Source organism: Bison bison, unplaced genomic scaffold, assembly GCF_000754665.1.
Source record: "Bison bison bison isolate TAMUID 2011002044 unplaced genomic scaffold, Bison_UMD1.0 scf7180017845834, whole genome shotgun sequence".
Taxonomy (NCBI): domain Eukaryota; kingdom Metazoa; phylum Chordata; class Mammalia; order Artiodactyla; family Bovidae; genus Bison; species Bison bison.
The window spans coordinates 8,334-14,302 of NW_011476407.1; positions in this window are offsets into that span (position 1 = coordinate 8,334).

The following is a 5,969-nucleotide window of genomic DNA, read 5'->3' on the forward strand; positions in this document are numbered from 1 at the left end:
TTTCCTCAGATTTCTAAAGCCAAAATGGGAAGCCCTTACACAGGTCACAAACTGGCAAATACATACTGTGAAACTAGACAACAATAAATTGGACCCACATGCCTCAAAATGAAAGATTTAAAAGTAACTACTTCATTAATTCCTTTTTCTTAATGTTCCACATACATTGAGATTCTTTATCCTCCACAAAAGTATCTAGTTCCTCTTGTTTCTCTTGATAATTTCTAACTATTGTAGCCTTGCTATTGCTCACACTCAGATCATTAATATAGTATACTTATTTTTTTTTATTAAACCCTTCTGTCTTAAAACCCCTGGAGTCAAGCATCTAAGTATATATTTTATAACCTTTCAAAAGACTTCATGCCAGAAAACTTGTAAACGCTTGAATTTTTAAGTTGCATACCTATAGGATGCTCATTTCTCTAAGAAAGGCAAGAGTTTACCAGTCTTCTAGAAACAATACGACAAAGAGCAGGATAGAAACATAGATCTGTTTTTCACCTGTCACCTTGTATTTTGTAAGAACTCCATTCCTTAAAGAGGAGGGTAACAGTGAGGAAAGGTTCTCTTTCCTTTGTGCCTTTCAAGCACCGACAGAACTTTCTGGAAGCTTTGTTGGGCACAGGTGCAGGCTGCAGATCTGGTACAGCCATGGCTCAGTAGGAGGCTTCCTCAACCGGAGCACCTTTATCATTCTGCACACTTATTCTAATGTCCACAATGTATGAGTTGTACAAGAGTAGATGAGGCCATAATAGCTCTGCCTCTATATTTATGAATGAAAGGAATAAGTATATGTCATTAGCCATCATATAAACACAGTTTACAGACAAAAACTTCTTGGTCTTGCCAAGTGTACATGAGCTCTTCTCTCTTAATCAGTAATGTGTCTCTCTTGATGAACTAGGCTCCTTTTTGTATCTCCCTGTACTCTTAAATAGTACAACCATCAGCTTATAACAAAAAGTCTTTATACCAAATAGTCTTTTAAGTCCAAGGACACAGCTAACAAAAGAGGAATATTTTATTCCTCTTCCAAGCTTCTTAAATTTCTAAGCCTAGACTGTTGCCAAATTATGTCATGGTTGTGTGTTATCTTTGTTTGGGGCTGGTTTTGCTTTCTGATTTTCTTTTTTTCCCCCACTAAGACTTGATGTTATAGTAAGCTATGTTCTGTATCAATGAGGAAAAAATAAAGCTGATATTTAAAAATGTATTGTAAAAAAAAAAAATTCTATTTCTGCCCAACTTCTTCTGAGTCAGGGATGCCACCTCTTGTCTGAGATTAACAGTCATATCAAAGTTGCTTGGGAGACTCTCAAAAGACCAGAAAATTCTCAGAATTAAATTAGTTAAATTCGCTTTCATTTGAAAATTCATTATTCAATGTACAGGGCATGTTTAGTGAGAACAAAAGAAGCAGAATGGTGAAATTAAGCACTACCTATCTCATTTCCAACAGTTTGGATATCATCGATCTAAAGTCAAGTATAAAGTGATAAGTATATGTATTTGGCCACTTCTCTCTTCTGCCCAAATTCACAAGGAACACAGCAACACTAAGAGTCTTTATGTATGGCCTGGGGAAGGCTGTGCAAAAAGAGGGACCTGGCATCCTGGGCTATATTGCCCAAAGCTGAAACTGGTTCAACATAGCCCTTGGGGCTTAGCTGCCATACCTTCCACAATATCCTGCCTGGAACAAAGAGTGCCTGGGACGGTACAATTTGCCAGGATACACCACTTCCTGACAATGACATTCAAGCCCAGTGCTGATTTTTTCCCAGAGTTTGAATCCAGAAACAATCAGCACCTCGTTTTCCTTGGGTATTCCTATCTTAAGCCATGATTTTCAGGCCCAAAGGACAATTTCTCTTCAGCAGAAAAATGTCCTATTTGACTAAAGTTTAGAATGTCCTGGATTATCCAAACTGGACACAGTTTTCATACCCCTAGAGCTTCACCATATAAGCTCTGCTACCCATGGACAGATCAAGAGGAACAAGAGCTGCAGTGAACTCATTGTCAACATCACAGAGGCTCGGTTGCCATGGCACCAATTCTAGGAAGAAAACACAGAGAAAGCAAATCGTAGGATGAAAAGAAAAGACAGCAAATGTAATAATCATGAAGAGTGAAAGAAAAATATATGACGTCAAACTCACATTTGAGAGATTTGTCTGAAACTGAAACATCTAGAAAAATTCAATTTTTTTCAGGATGGCTTTCTTTCTTGGGGCAATTGACATATCCGAGAAGACTGGTTTCTGAGGTATTTCTGAAGTTAAAAAGGGAAAGAACTGATTTGGAAGGTTACATGCTAACGAACTACTAACAATAAACATTATCAATAACAAAATATTTTAAAAGGTTAGACTCACCATCAAAGCAACAAAGAATGAAAGGAAGTTTTTATAAGCAAGTCATTGAGGGAGATTAAAGATGAGTCTGCAAACACAATGTGAAAGTATCAGTGGGTCTATGACTTGCAGATACATCACTGGTGCTTCCAAAATGGAAAATTAGAGTGACCTTAAGTCATTACTAGAAGAAGCAACAGGAAGCAGGGCTACAGTAAAAGGACCTGGTTACTACTAACTCAGAATTATTTTTCCCCAGGTTGCTTTCTGCTGGAACTAGTGAAAATCAAACAGAGTGTTGGGCTACTTCCAATATTGCTGCCTTTGTCAGCTTGGATTAGAGACCTTCTGGCTGGTTTTGGACACCTGGTATCTCTGTGCTAAAATAACTAAAGCTTGGGGAAGAAAGATGAAGTCTAGCACAAGGAATAGAGAGTCTAACAGAAGTAACATCTGAATCTGGTCTGACTCCTGCCTTGCTAGGAGGCATTGCGTGTTCATACTCAGTTGTGTTCAACTCTTTGCAACACTTTGGATTATAGCCTGCTAGGCTCCTCTGTCCATGGGAGTTTTCAGGCAAGAATAGTATTACCAAGAACTCAAATGCACCTCATTGTCAAGACTACTCTGTGTCTACTTACACAGCAAAGAATAAAAAAGAATTAAAGTTCTGCCCTTGAATGGGATTTTTGCTGGAACTTTTGCCAAAGTAGCTCATTACCTTGAAAGCTGCTTATGGGCAATAACTATTTTAAACAAATCTTTGTTCACACTAGCAATCATTTTTCAGAGAAATTTGTTGTATCAAGATAAAATAAGATGTTAAGCCATAAACCAGATTCTGAACAACCTTCTTAAATATAGTGTTTGAAGTAAAACTAGTTGAGGAAGACAAGAAGCCAAAATAACAAGATTAATAGAATTTTCCCAGAGGAATAGAAAGGCATAGCAATGACCAGGAAAGAATAACAGATAGAAGCCATGGGCGGATTAGATATAATTTTTCACTCTAGGCACCCTATTTGTAGAAAAAGATAAACCAAGTTGAGTTAGAGCCAAATATAAACTCTTACCCTCTGTGGGCTTCTGTTCAATCATTTTAAAAGGATGAGGCAGTATTCAAGAGTTTAATGAGCATTACAAGCTCAGTGGTAAAGAATCCGCCTGCAATGCAGGAGACCCAGGTTCAATTCCTGGGTCGGGAAGATACCCCAGAGGAGGAAATGACAATCCACTCCAGTATTCTTGCCTGGGGAATTCCATGGATAGAGGAACCCGGCCAGGTACAGTCCATGGGGGTCACAAAGTCGGATATGACTTATTGACTGAGCATGCATGCATATATATTAGGTAATGCACATGAAATCTGCTGGCATAGTAATCAGCAAATAGCAGGTACTAAACACTATCACCTAAACATAATAAAAAACCAGGTAGAGTGTTTATATCCATTGAGACAGGAGAAGACAATTTAAACCTAAGAAAACATAAAATCCTTGAGGTTGAGGGTATGATAGGAAGCTCTGAATGTTAAGTGAGACCCTAGGTTTTCTTATACTCATGAGGATTGAAAGCTACTGGACAGTTCCAGTGTGAATCAGTCCCTGCCACCGGGAGTCTACTCATGGAATGCAGACCAACTTTTAACACTGCTGTATAGACTGATAAAGATAGGCAGGGAGGTTACTTTAGTGGGTCATGGGGAAGATTCTTGGGCTTCCTCTGTGGCTCAGCGGTAAAGAATCTGCCTGCTAATGCAGGAGATGCAAGACACAGGTTCCATCCCTGGGTCGAAAACATCCCCTGGAAGAGGATATAGCAACCCACTCCAGTATTCTTGCTGGGAAAATCCCACAGACAGAGGAGACTGGCAGGCTATAGTCCACAGGGTCACAAAGAGTCAGACACCACTGAGCGACTGAACATGCTCCCACAAGAAGATACTCAGGATTTGGGAATTTGTTAAAGTGAACTTTCAACATCGTTTGAAGAAACACATATGCTAACAAGGGGGCTCTAGGAGCCTTAAAGCAACTAGTGATATCCAATATGGAGCTGGCTTTAAATCCAGAGCCTGTCTGTGGGTGTCAGGAGAGCAGCAAACTAGAGGGGCCATTACTAGGTGACAGTCTCACAGATGGACTCAGGAAGGCCTTTTCAGCTCTGAGCTCAACACTGAAAGTGAAACACACTTGGGGATTGAATGATGTGCTCTGATTGTCCCTGCCGCTCCTGAGGGATGGCCTCTAGGGACAGTGTGTGACCAGAAAGGTATACATATTAAAACGGAGAGTTTCTTGGCATTTTATTCTTTTTTTGCAGCTAAAGAGAATCCTTTGTGAGGCTCAAAGTGTGGCAGGGTGTCACCAGGACCCCCCAAATTCTTCATCTAGGATCTTTAAGAGGGCACAAGTGGTAGCCCCTCAACTGCCTGCTGCAATGTCCACTGTGTGTATTATTGCTACAGAAGGAGGGCTGTGAATGTTCCTTTGGATTTTTATTTATAAATATATTTCATATTATAAACAAGGTAATAGATCAAATAATATATAATTTTTTACAAAATCTTCATTCTTCCTGGTAGAATCACATCTATCCAGCATACAATTGTTCAAAAATCCCATCAGGAAATTTTGAGCTGACACTTCTCTGCTTTGCATTATTTTTCAGATAAAGAAATGATAGAAGCTAATGAGCTTCATATCACTTCAAAGGAGATAAAACTTTTGTAAGTAATCGATATTTATTTTCATTAAGGGTAATTAAGATTGACAAATTCCTGTATTTTCAGTGAAAGGAAAAATCAGCATGTAGTCTCAGGTAGAATCCACAGTGACCCAAGGCAGGGAGAGAAGGGCCCTGGGTGAACTGAACTTAGAACGGTGAGGCAGGAACAGAGGAGTTTTTAATTAGGAAAGGAAGGAAGACATTCATGAGACTACCAAGTTGTATTATAGATAAAAATTTGAAAGGAAATCTGTTGTTTCTTTCTCTTTTTCTTTGATGACATTTTCCTTTTTCTTACTTCGAATTCTGATTAACGTCTGCTCATTCAAGAGCCACTGTTAAAACATCAAAGACTCCTCACATACTCTTATTCTTACCTTAATATTGAGGTGGGTTTACACTGATTCTGACCACGAGTGAAGGGGGAATTCCCATTCAAATATAACACCCCTGCAATGCACCTTCCTTCCACTATTTTTCTTTCTTTATCAAGTTTCTTTGCCCTGATTACACACAATCTTACCCACCATAGTCAGTTCAACTGTATTTACCCACCATAGCCAGTTCAACTGTATAAGTAAAATTATGGTCACAATAAAAAGTGTGATGGCTGTTACTATACATATTTTAGCTAAATATCAAATATTGAAAATTTAGGTTGTCTAGTTCTGATTTGATGGAGAAGGCAATGGCACCCCACTCCAGTACTCTTGCCTGGAAAATCCCATGGACGGAGGAGCCTGGTAGGCTGCAGTCCATGGGGTCGCTAAGATTCGGACACGACTGAGTGACTTCACTTTCACTTTTCACTTTCATGCATTGGAGAAGGAAATGGCAACCCACTCCAGTGTTCTTGCCTGGAGAATCCCAGGGACAGGG